Source organism: Rhipicephalus microplus, chromosome 9 (genome assembly GCF_043290135.1).
Source record: "Rhipicephalus microplus isolate Deutch F79 chromosome 9, USDA_Rmic, whole genome shotgun sequence".
In the NCBI taxonomy this organism is placed as follows: Eukaryota; Metazoa; Arthropoda; class Arachnida; order Ixodida; family Ixodidae; genus Rhipicephalus; species Rhipicephalus microplus.
In genome coordinates this window covers 85155835-85169463 of record NC_134708.1, presented here as the reverse complement: position 1 = coordinate 85169463, position 13629 = coordinate 85155835, and the positions used below count along the sequence as shown (strand labels likewise).

Genomic DNA, 13629 nt, shown 5'->3' with positions numbered 1-13629 from the left:
CTTTTCCTTATAGCACTTTTTCTTTTGTTTTTTTTAATATAAACTTCTATACACGTTATTTTTTTCCCTAGTGATATTTTTCAAACTATACGTTTTGATTCAGCTAGTTTTCTTGATAATGAATTATCAAAAACTGGTTGCAGACTCTTTTATCATGTCTTCCCATGAGGGACAAAATGCAAGCTACCACTTTCTTGTGATGTCACACGCAACGTCCCCCTTCAACTCGAAAGCTTTACTGATGCTCACTTTGTCAAGCTTTGAGGAGTTCAGCCAGCCCAACACATCGTAAAACGGTACTGCCATGTTATTTTCATGATTCTATCATATGTGTACTGTGTTTTACTAATGTGGCGTAGATTTGTGACATCGCTGCCTTTTTTGGTTTCAACAGACTTTCCCCGTTATTTAGTATTATTGATTTTATTATTTTTTGTGACAATGCAGCAGCTGAAGCTAAACCTTCTCAGTAAGCACAACGAGAAGTCATGCATCTTCAGAATTTGATTCCCAACTTTCATGAACCCAAGACTTCTAGGACCTACCGATTGCTAGGAAGACTGTCTCCAAAATAAAATTATGCTAGTGCACTCTTGGAAAACTTACTGGGTCTCCTCGCACAGTCACCGGTAATTCGTACAGTGGTACCGACCACAACCATGTTTGGTCGTTCTATACGTAACCTACCTTGACGGGGGCCTTGAAGAGGGGATGTCTCCCCGAATCTCCTTCATCGCGGCCCGCACCTTCCCGATTCGGCTGTTGAAAGGCACCATACTCCTCGCTGCGCAAAGAGGAAGAATATAACACTGTTGGAGACGCTGTTCCGAAACACTCAGCCTTACTGCGCCTGTCAGCGGCGCTATCAGATCACAAAGCAGCGGCGGCCACCGCGTTATTATTAAGAAAAGAAGCTCAACTTGAAAACCAGTGGCTACCATGTGTCAATAAGCAGCCAAGTGCCATATTACTTTGGGTCACGTCACATATACACCACTTGTTTCTCCCCAAGAACCCTTTCGGAGGGAGCAGACAGAAGACAACGCACGCATTACAGAAGCTTACAATGACGACCAGGTCATCGGAGTTTACAAAAATATCAGGTATGCAAAGAATGTGTTCTGTAACCTTCAAAAGAGTTTCTTTGCAACACCATCGGCATCACGACGCAGATATAGAGATGGGTTGTATAAATTATGTTGATTGAAAACCTTGCAAAGCGTGACGGAAGCTGCAATAGTTGTGTGCCGTCACCGCTTTCCGCAATGAGAAACCATATCTGTCGCTAGGCGCCCTAATTTCCAAGCACCAAAATCAGCCTTGGAATCAAAAAGGCGTACGATTAGCTTTACAACTGTCAGCGTAGGCGGTATCCTCAAACCAGCTGATCTGAGTCAACAATGAAAAACCGCTAACATAGAAATCCGTGCGCTTTTCATCGACGAATTCTGGAGACCACACCAAGCACCGTCTGCCGGACACATGAACACGGTGCCATGTCGTGGTTCAAGTATGTACGAGTGACAGGTGAGTGAGTGAGTGAGGGAGTGAGACAGGGAGTGAATAAGCATGTATGCGTGCATGTGCGAAAATTGGCAGGAACATTCGTTAGGATTTTTCCATTGGGCTTCTGAAGAAAAAGGCCGTGACTGGCGTCATTCCAGAGCACGGACGGAAGGATGGTCGGAAGCCGCGATTGTGAGCCGTTACGTGCTTTCAGGCTAAAGCCAGACTCAATCGTTTCCGGAAACACGTCACTACGTGGAGGCCCGGTCGCACGAATTTCTCAGGTGAGCTGCTAGCATCTCACGCAATACTCACATGATTTTAGAACAAAAGCGGCCGAGCCAACATCTTTTGCACTGCTACGATATTCTTCCTTACTTCCGACAATGAGTTCAAATGAAATAGACCATTCATTCAAGAAATCTGTTAGCTTCGGCGACCACATTCATCTCTGGGTTGGCTTGTACAGCACCGTTTAAGATTCAAGTACCTCATATGATTTGAAAATGCATGGAGTAATAAAATAGAAGGAACGATTGAAAACTATTTGTACAGGCTAGCAAGAAGCTGATTTCCATTACTTCGAACACGGCGCGTATCGCCCAAAGCACGACCTATGAATGTAGTGGCATGAGCGCCACACAGTATATTGTCTACGACATTCTTCAACGTGGCATCGACATCGATACGTCTGACCGCATGTCAGCTCGCGCCACTAGAACATGAAAATCGTCTCATAACCGGATTCTTACTCCATATCGCATTTTGTAGTTGCTCTACAGGTAAAACGTCATGCACACAAATGCAGGAACCGCAAGCAGAGTCACATGCCTGCCTTTCGAGTTCCATCATTTAATTTTATTTCTAAGACATTCGCCACCTAACTGCTTCGACTGGCACTTTCAGAAAGCCGTACGGGTTCATTTATGCTTTCTCCAGTGCATACGTGATTTGATCGTGACGCACGCTCACAACGATGAAAAATTGATATGTGGGGTTTAACGTCCTAAAACCACCGAATGATTATGAGAGACGCCGTACTGGAAGGCTTCGAAAATTTTGACCACCTGGAGTTCTTTTGTATGCACCCAAATCTGAGCACACGGGCCTACAACATTTCCGCCTCCATCGAAAATGCAGCCGCCGAAGCCAGGATTTGATTCCGCGACTTCACATCAGCAGCCGAGTACCTTAGCCACTGGACCACCGCGGCGGGGCGCACACGATGAATAGGCGTACACTGTTCAGGACTGCTCGTAGATTACTTGCAAAAAAAATGCAGTATTCTTCATCTGCTGCGAAACATAGGGAAAGCCGTAGCGATATATCACAAAAAAACGTTAAATACCCACTGCACTACTGAGGAAATTATTTAGGTCTACTCATCACTTGTCGCCACAATGGATAAAGTATCCCAGAAGTTGGAATGTTGGAATGCCATTCAGAAGAACCTTATTACTACCCTCCTTTTTGGTGCTTCATAGCCATTATTTAAAAATTTAACCCACGAACTCTACAAGCACAAAGTTGCGGGGCAAACCAAAATATGCAAAGTTCATTCATAACGATTTATTACTTCATTCTGCATATTCGTAAAGCAGCAATACTAAAAAAGCTCCCCCTCCCCCCCCCCCCGAAAAAAAAATTCGGCAGATCACACGTACCTGAAAATCGACGGTCTGCGAAGTATACGGAAGGAATGTGACCATGTAGCAATTTCTTTAGCGAAACGTCATGAAATGACGCTAAATATATGTATAACTGATGAACGCACAGACATATGTCAAAGAGTTGCAGATGTTTATAGAACCAGTTGTTTGCACTTGTGCAACGATGCCAACTGGAACATGCGTAATTGCATCACCAGAAGCTGATATGAAGCATTGATGCTCGCGAGGATCGGGCCCTGGACACTTCCACATTAATCAACTTCAGCGCATGACAACTAATCACAATTCACCTTATCCCGACGCAATAGCTATATCAAAGGAGTACATACGTATAGTTTATAAAGTTAGGTAGGCAGCACTGCAACCTTCTTGACGTTTCACGAAGACTAGCGTGTATTTGAAAAGCAGTCCGGACACCTGGCGTAGCTCTGGGGTAGAATGCTTCATTGCCACGCAAAATGCTCGGGTTCGATACCAGCTGGAACCTTGGCATTTATTCCATGTTTTTGTTGGCTCGACGTTCCCTATGACGTGTATTGCCTAATGCTCGCGCGTTCAAATTGACCGAGTCTGCTTCTCGTCGTTCCTCGGTAGATACTAAGTGTCCATTACATGCGGCACATACACGCATACCAGTGGCACCTACAGCACGTGGGTATGTGCCGCTGTCTGGCGGGAAGTGTTTGACGACGTGCGCAACGAGATTGTGAAATTATTCATGTCTCGGCCAGCGCATCATATTTGTCTAAACATCTTGCCCTCCCATGCTAATTTTGGTTCACGCCAACTCATGAGGGTGACCACGAGAGCACCCAACCGTAAGCGGCTAAATAGATAGATAGATAGATAGATAGATAGATAGATACGCTCAAGGTGGTCGAAGTTGGCTAAGAAATGCTTCGCAATTATAACGTGGAGCACGCTCTTTGGCCACCGGCGTGCAGTGAGCTGTAAACAGTCGTTAATAACTGAAACACCACGTAGCAGGGGTCACAACCAATGGTATTACTGTATTTACCCAATTCCAACGCGCCCCTGACTATAACGCGAATCCTTGCTGAGATGACCCCCCCCCCCCAAAAAAAAAACAAGAAGGTGCCGCAGAGTGTGGATAAATACGGCATATGCACTCCCCCCAGCGCGCCAGGACACCTGCACCACACCCGCCTCATCACTGCCGCAAAGAAATGTTTCATCAGAAATGAGTTTTGCACGTTTAACCTACCTTTGTACATTGCAATCTTGTGAAATGCGTGAGAAAATAAACATAACTTTTATTCCGAGTCCGTGGACTGCTGACAATACTTTTTTCGTCCTTAGAGGCGACCGCACCTCCACCACCGCCCGCTTTTCCGTCCAGCCTCCGCTAAATCGGCTTGTATGCGAAGTGGACCTCTGACTGCGAAAGTTGTCGACCCCTGCATTTGAGTGATACATTGTTCTTGAGCGCTTTATTCTCGTTAATTTTACAACTATAGGATCTTTGCATAAGACAAATGGAAGGCTTAGAGTGAATATTTCAATTAGAAGAGTTTTTTTGTGGTTTTTCCTGACCGGTAATTTTTTTGAGGGTCCGCTGACTATAAGAGTTACGTGAAATTCTCACCCGCTTTTTTTTCAAAAGTCGTGCTTAAACATTGTTTAACGCCAACTGCATCACGTACTGAACTGCCCAAGTTTATGTGATGTGGCACAATTGTTTTATGTTTTTGAAAGCATAGAAGGTACCTGTTTCACGTTCCAGGTGTGTAAATTTACCTACCTACCCCCCTTCCACTTCTCTGCTGCAAGGTGTCCCCCATCACTTTCACCAGTCCATAAGGGCTCCCCGACACATCCATGGCTGAGAATGACTGGTCCAAACTACAGCCCCACAAGATTTCTTTATTCTCGGCAGTGTCTATTCAAATAAGAGCATAAATAAGCTTCATTTTCACCATCCAATAAATATGTAGGCCTCGAAAGAGGCCGTAAAGTCTATTACGTCATGGCGAGGTGACGTAATAGGTGACTTCAACACTGGCTTGTTTTTTAAGGACGAAGCTCTTTAAGGCACAAGCTTGTCTACCACTGCCACGGAGGAAGGAAAGGTAGAAGAGGGCATGCCCAGCCGGCGCGCGGCGTGCAAAGTGTGGCGAAATTGACATCACGGCGGCCATATTCACTGGGCACAATGGCGGCGTTGCTATGGTTACGTGTTGCACAGTGGAGCTGGTCTAGCAGTGAGCGGCCGCGGCTGGCGGCGGCATGTGTGCCTCCCCAGGTCTTGTTCTGAGCAGTGGTAGACAATGTCCGTACTCTGCACCGCGTTATTGGTTACGCAGTGTTCTCCTGGCAGTTACTGTACTCTTAGCAACGTTTACAAATCCCTTTGTCCATCACGGAGTTTCAACAGTGCGTAGAACGAGTGCATATTGATGTGTCGTGCGGCGGATGACGCGGATGAAGCAGTTAGTGTTCAGCGAAATTGCGTTGGGCACCATGACGAAGCTGAACGACGACGAACGCCTTGCAGGTCAGTGACGATTGAGCAGTGCTCCTGCTTGTCACAACGGACGACGCTGTTGAGCCCAGCGAGAAGTCATGAGGATCATGTGCACATACGTAGTTTTGTGTTGTGTGTGTGCAGTAACAACTTGCATGTGCGTATTAAAACACCTTTTCTGTTCCGCTTCGTACACTATCCACCAGCGTTGCATGTAGTCTAAACGTAACAGCAACCGCGTTCAAGTGTCACTTGCACCGGGCTCAAAGTTACCATGGTCGTGGAATGCTGACGCCGGTGAGTTTCACGTGGAACTCGGACACAGTGGCCGGACGCTGCGTCGGCCGCGTGGCGGAATGTAACCGTAGAAAACGCACGACCGATCGTGTTGTCTTTACAGTTGCTGAATTAATGACGTGAAAACACTCGCCATTGTCAGTGCATCTAGCGCGCGTTCTCTTGTAGTTGCTTCGTTGTCGGCGAGCCGGTACTCCCTGTTATTACTCGGACGAAATGAATTCGCCGAAGGTGTCCCGCTAGCTCAGAGTGATGAGCCCCGTTCCCTTAGTTTCGAATCGTCACGCACACGCACTGCGCAGCCCACGTGCTTTTCGAGCCTGAGAGAGAGTCGCGCCTTCTGCTTTACATTCGGATGTAAACAAGAGAGGAGAATTTGCCCGGTCAATATGGCTGACTTCCGGCTTCATCGCGGCTTCACAACGAGTGACTTCAAGGCCTCTCCTACCTTTGCTTTCTCCGTGACCACTGTGGTGTCTATCGTAGCCACTACTAGTACGCGAAGTGTTCACTAGATGGAGATCAAATTACTAGTACTCGATTCCGCCACTAGATGGCGCGGGCGCGCCCTCTGCGTTTAGGTTCAGGCACTGGGGTTTATGGACCGGGAGGGCTAAATAGACTTTAGGCGGAAAGACTTAACTAGAAGGAGGTTATCTGATTGGTGGCTAAAGTCAAGGCACGAGTGAAAATTAAACACTTCACTACAAAGTACGAATCCTCAAACTCACTTTTTAAAGAAAAAAAATAAATCTAGTTTTTGGTTCATTAAGTATTACGGCTTGGCGGCGCTATCCACCGCCCGATCTAAAGGGTACAGCCATATCCATCCATATATCCATCCATCCATCCATCCGTTTAGGATGCGTACTCTAGTGTGACAGCCAAACAGATGGATGCCCAGGCGCTCTGCCCCGCTCATCATTATTGACTCGCTAAACATGCTGTGGTTTTTTTTCATCCTTTACGTTTTCCAAGCCTCGTCTCGGGGCAAGGCTTCGTGGTTTAGCTAATCATGAGTGACATAATTTGTCTGCGTATGGGAAATAAATTCGAGGACTCGTAAGGTTCACAATTAGGAGTTTAACATGATTGCGACATTGTGTGCCTAGTGCATACTTCATAACGCTTAGCGCATACTTTTTATTGTATGATGGTAATTGAGTACACTGAATTACGGGTTACAACAATATAACTGCTAAAGTACTAAGCAGCTTGTGTCAGTGAAACTTTTGCATGTGGCTTCATTCTGTTGAATGGCTAGTAAGTTCTCACAGAATTTCCTAGCAGAGGAAGATACCTTAAGTATGTTCCCAAGCAGGCGCTTAGCTTTGTGGTAGAACATCTGATTGTCATATCGAGAGGCCTTTTTTTGGTCCTTACTTGAACCCAGAAATCTTTATTATTTTTTATTTGACAACTTCTCGTCGTTCTCTCTCATAAACTTTACGTGGACAGCGTAACTGTTGAACATTTACGGTTGAACAAGTTCCAGGCCACGCAAAGCTAAACGGAGCCAGAAGAACGAAGATTAGACAGGTGCGTAAACTGCCCATAATTGCCATGCTGGCAGAAGCGGCGTGTATTGCAGCTCTCACAGACGCTAGCGTAGAAGTTGCTTCTAGTGTATCTATGGGCTAATTTTGTTTTCACCCAAGGTTCCACGTAACAATGACAATGAATCTGTCAAAAAAAAGCGGCAGTGAGGTACTGTGTGAATTTATAAGATGAGTACGCTGAATGGCAACACAAACTGCAAGTTTTCACAGGCAGTCACTCACTGACTTTGACTATAAGTATTTCAAACAGGCTCATGTGTCGTTTCTGCGCGACAACTTTTTTTTTTGTAATAGGTTTTCTTGTTTCAGGAACAGCGTACTGGAAAAATTACAATGACCGGGAAAAGAGACGTGGTACATGTATGCAAACCCTTCTTGCTGTGTCCATTTCCTATACACCTTTTCAAACAAAGAAAAAAAAACGCCGCCATGATGGCCTGCTTGTGCGTCTTTAAAGGCTAAATACATAGCCTCAACAACAGATTTCAGGGCGTTGACACCCATTGCGCCATCCATAAATGATTATGAAGCTGCACAGAAAGCCATTTTTGAAAATAAGTATAGGGGGCACGTCAAGTAAACTAACATTACTGTGCGAAGGAGGATATGAGCAAGTAAGAGAGTATGGAAGTGGGCTGTAGATTTTTTGATAAATCTAATAACGACAAACCACTTTGATCACGTGTCCTCGTGTTACAAATTGAAAAAGACTACATTTGCACCCGAAATCAAGTGGGAATGAGAACAAAAATGTGAAACAACCTTCATATAATGGCGAAGACGAATAAGAAGCCTCCGCCCAATGTTCGAGCATGTGGTGTCTCTTCATTTTCCGCTGCAGTGAACCTCTTGTGTCAGCAGATGTTAATTGCTTCGATCTCCCATGAATAAATGTTCAGTGATAGACACCATTTGCGGCTGACATAGTTCTCTCTACCAGTTGAGCAGCGGTGACAACAATATGACCCACCTCACGCACTTGGTGTCTTAAAAGGTGGCATGAGCCGTTTACAGAAGACGAAGCGGTAGAAATGCGTCATCTATGCTGCCTTACATGATGCTTTGTCACTCAACAAAACAAATTGATTCAACCTGTTATATGAGGAAGCAAGATCTCTTGGTAATTGGAGGAATTTCTGAAGGAAATAACTTTAACCACGAAAATAAATCCCAAGGTTTAATAAATTTTTGTTAAGCATTAAGTTTGTGAAACATACCATTCACCGGTGTCGGTGGTTTTGTAAATGTTGCAGTCTGTTTAGGGAAAGATAGATGTTTATTTGATTAAGGATGACGCGCGTGACTGTAAACAGATGGTGGCTTTAATCCTAAATCTCGCAATACTCAACCAAATTGATTTCAAAATATTGTAAAGCTAATAACTGAACGGTGCTAAGAATCCAGAGATAGCATTAAAACGGTTTATTGTACACTCTAAGCCAAAAATGGCCAAAATGGGAGCAACGGCTGTTTTTACTCCTTCAGACCGACTGTTACTCTCCGAAAAGACCAAGCGGAACAAGATGGCCGACTTGTTCGAGAATGGGGGAGCAACTGTACTCATCTTAAGTTTGTAAGGGAGCAACGGAAGGAGGAACCGCTGTAAATGCTCTCGTCACGCAACGGTTACTCCCCGGCAGGACACCGCACACAAATATGCATGCCGCCCACATTGATATTTATGGGCCAGATTATTGTTTGTTCTGTGTGTCAAACTTCACCAAGCCAAAACAGTGATTTATTTTAGCATCCGTAGATAATAAGATAGCAGCGCTGGCTGAACACAGAAGGCCTGAGAATACAGTACGGCAAATACCTAACACACGCAGCAGCAGAATCGAGAGTTGGCACGTCAAAGCGGACCGAATGCCGAAACACGTGCGAAACAACGATAAAAAAAAAGCCTAGACACGCCGTTCGTCCGCGAAGTAAGGGCGTCAAAGTCGATCAAGCACCGAAACACGTGCATAAGGAGCCCCCCCCCACCCACCCACCCCCGCCCAGATATATCGGAGAAGAAAAAAAAAAAAAAAAGCGGACCCAGACGCGCTTCTCATCAGCCATACACTTAGTAGCACGCTTCACCGTGTAGTTTGAGGGCAGAATGACAAATCTGCGCCATCTGCGCCCGCACGACAAAAGTGGCGCTGGTGTAGCAAACGATGTAAAGGGTACAGCCCCATCCATCCATGTAAGTTACAAATTAATTTTTATTCAGTGTTTATTTTGACTAGCACTAAATAAAAAATTACACTCAACTTTTTATATTTATTTATGACTTTTAGTGTACCTCAGTTTTTTTTTATAATTGTATTAGGAGAACACACTGAAATTATTGCGCTGACGCCTGTGCTGCCACTGCTGGACGTTTTTTTTTTTCGGCGCAACTAGGTTCCCGTTCGCACTACTTACTCATTTTCATATGGTCTGTGGCTGGCGAGCACATGGACGGGCGAGCTTGTGAGCTATGTTTTGATCGTGTGTGTGTGCCGCAGATTAGCGTTTCTGCTTATTCGTGATGAAGGTTAGTGTATATTTATCTTTATGGAGCGCGAAGTAGTTGTGGATTTTGCTGCTGGGTGGAACAAACACATCGTAAACACGTCTTCAGCTATCTGCAAGCCTGTTCGCTCGTCGGACAAAGGACCGAGCATGCATCAGCGTGCAGGTGAGTGGCATTTCCAGCAACATTTAATGCTCCCACAATACATTGTTGAGTGGTTGCGCTATTGAAAGAGAAATGATTTGCTCTTATTCACCGTATCCATTGCTAGCCGTATCGGACTAAATTACCTCTATTACCGCCTGCATACCCTCTTGCTTCCCCTGTCACCACTGCAGTGCCAGTGTACTTTTGCAGTTAAAAGTTCATTTCCGCAACACTACCTCGCTTGAAAAAACATTGGGGCGGGGTTGTAGCTGCATTCATACTGGCACTTTTCTACCATTGGCTTTATGTAATGTTAACGGCTGAGTGTTGGGGCCTTGGGCCGCATTTTTTAGAGATGTAAAGTGTATGTAAATCAGTAAGTGAACAAATCATTGTCGCATCACTTCACTGGCATAGCCAGGCGGTTGCGCACAGAATTTTTTTAGGCCGGGCGTAGGAAGCCCAAATTGACGACCATATTCGCTTGCCCGGCCTATTCAGATAAGCGGACCCCCCCCCCCCCCCCTCCCCGCACGCCAAAAAAAAAAAAAAAATCTGCCCACATCACTGCGTCACTTGCTTCACCTCTGCGCTGAACGTACGATTTTATAAGCGCACCATCAAGCGAGCAGTTTACATATTGACAGAACAATTGGAGGAGGAATGACCCAAATCTTTCAGATTTCTTTAGTGATGTAAAACCTTAGCAAAACTGAATATTGTAAAAGACAATCATAAATGCTGTATGTTCTCGTTAGCGCTGTCATTATTCTGCATCATGAAATCTTTATGCGCTGTGAAAACTTGGCATGCCGTTGAAGTCACATATCGACGTTAATACCAATCGACGAAAATTTCGACAACCTCAATAACGCCGTTTGGGATTTGCCGCATGCACATAATTCGGCTGATTCCCACTTGGCTGTTCTTAACCTGACTTCACTGCTACCAAATGAAACAATATTTGATGCATGTCTTTTACTTTTTTTTCAGGGATATGACACAAATTTGGTTATACTGCAGATAAAGATGCTCCCAACGATGCTAAAGTACAGAAAGCAAGTGAATTTTGGTAAGTGCAGACTTTTTGTACCACGTATATGAAAGCATCGCTTTTTAGGGGCAAACTGTGCATGTGTTGGCCAGAGAATAGTTCATTATGCCACATGGTTACACTGGCACTGACAATTCGACATGGCTCCACTGGCCCGTGTGTGAGCTCACACTGTTACCGTTAAGATAAAATGTTTATGTTTTCATTGCAGGGATTGCTGTTTGTACTAAAAAGCCAACTGCCAAGATTTGTTTACGCTGGTACTCCTAAAAGTATGCTTTCCCTATTTACATGGATTTCGGCTTGCACAAAGCATAAACACTTGGGCCTAGATTCACAAAGCTGTCCATGCGCAGGCCTTCATAACAGCGTTTCTTGACTTGCCTTTACCCTGTTTTCTGCAGATGTTTCGTGGGTTTAAAAGTGCCACAGCATGTTGACCTCCCCCACTCTGAAATATTCGCGTTCAAAGTTCCGCAAGAGTGGGCTTAACTTTCTTGTGCACCTCTTTGCTAGTCCAAGATACTGAAGTGTTATGCTCTTACTAGAGGTGGCAGTGTTTCTAATGTTTGTATTTCCATCACATTGACCAAGTATGCGATCTTGGCTTGACTGGTAGCACATCCTCAACAAATGTCTTTGTGGCACATGTAGAAGGCAGTACAAAATAAATAGGCAGACATTCACACCGGGAGCTAACTTCTAATAATGCTTTTTTTTTTGGAAACCATGGTGGGCTTATTCCAATTTGTCTAACAAGCAGTAACCTGTTTGGCTGTGAACCAACAAGACGTTGAACTAATAAAAGCTTCACATCTTGTTGCTCTCAAATATATATGTATTGGCAAGCTATCTGTGACACTGTCAAACAAAGAATCAGAATATCTGTGCATGCCTTAAGATATATTGCTTCGTTTACATATCTCGTGGCTGTGACTCGTCAACCGAGTGAACAAATGCACCCTAGTTTTCTAAATTTAAAGCATTTTTTGAAGGTAGCACGGCCTACATTTATTTGTCTATAGTTTTGTCCAGCCGTTTGCGTCAGGTACAAAGAAATATACTGAAGATTATCATGCAGCCTCTGCAAATGGTTGCTTTCAAGCAGGCTTTGCATGCTTGGCTTGTGCCTACAGGTATTGCACAATTCAAGACGCAGCAGCGTATGATAGAACAGTAGAATCGAGAGCAACTATGTGCACGAGCTAAATAAGTATTTTAACATGAGCGGACAGTACGTGTTGTTTGCCACACACATGACCTCATTTAGAATGCCCATTGGTGACTGGGCTCATAGAAATGTAACTCAGCTGTGTATAGGAAACAAGTTAATTGAACCTAAGGGTATCTTTAACTGCTACAAATATGCCTTGTTGAGGTGCTGCACATTTTCTTCCAGAATATTGCTGTCCGAGACATCATGTGAAGAGCGTCTACCACATCAGCATTTATATGGCTTGCCAAGTAACGTTTGGCCGAACCTTCTTTTTTTTTTTCACATTTCGTTTTGCAGTAGACATCCTATAATGTAAGCGCTGCTTCAGTGTGTGTGACTCATTGTTATGAATTGATTCTGGCATGTTTAACCTCACACTTCTATTTTTTTTCTTGCAGCAATGCGATGCTTCACATATGCCTGCGGTGACGTTCTGCTGCGCTAGCCTGATGGAAACACCAGCTGCGAAACTTGAGTTCTTCAGAATTGGAGAAGTTGCCCTTCTCTCAGATGACACAGACTGCTCTATGCTAGAAATTCAAGATTGTTTTTCCACGGATGACGCAGAAAACCTTTGATGTATTATGGTGTTTGTTTAGTGCTGGCTGTGGTGTGATGAAGTCTACTTTTACGTGTGGTCACACGTCGCCTCATAAAAAGAACAATAAAGCATTTATTTTCCTTTCAATATTGTCCACTTTTTGTGTTAGAAGCACCCAAGCAGTGCTCTTCCAAGGAGCTCTCGCCATGTGTTAAGCGTGTGACAAGCATACTCGAGATAAATACTCATTTCCCCAAGGAGTAACTGGAAGCATGTGCAGTTGGTTTTCATAGAGTAACTGCAAACACGTGGGAGGAACGGTAAAGAGTAACTGTTGCTCTTAGAAGAGCAACTGGTGGGAGTAAGGGTTGGTCGGCAGGGAGTAACTGGTGGGAGTAACTGTTGGTCTGCAGGGAGGAACTGGAGGGAGTAACTGTTCATCCCCCGAAGGAGGAACTGAAAGGAGAGCAACGGTTCCTCCCTCTGCAGTTACTCCTTTTAGGAGAGTAATGGGAGTGGCAATGCAATTGCTCCCTGAAAGGAGCAACCCCTATACCCCTGTTGCTCCGTTTTGGCTTAGAGTGTAGCGCATCGTTTTTAGTTTTCTACTTGCACGATTGCAGTTTCTGCATTCTTTTTCTCTCTCTCTCC

General features: G+C 44.6%; 1 long non-coding RNA gene across 2 annotated transcripts; it reads left to right on the top strand.

Moving 5' to 3' along the window:
* The first annotated feature begins 10003 nt into the window (after window positions 1-10003).
* On the top strand, window positions 10004-12931 carry LOC142771382 (uncharacterized). Of its 2 annotated transcripts, XR_012885886.1 has the most exons (4): window positions 10004-10185; window positions 11161-11239; window positions 11433-11493; window positions 12621-12931. It is a non-coding gene; the product is annotated as an uncharacterized LOC142771382 (long non-coding RNA). The 2 variants fall into 2 exon arrangements; XR_012885887.1 differs by lacking the exon at window positions 11433-11493 and having other exon boundaries at window positions 10005-10185.
* Window positions 12932-13629: the final 698 nt, after the last annotated feature.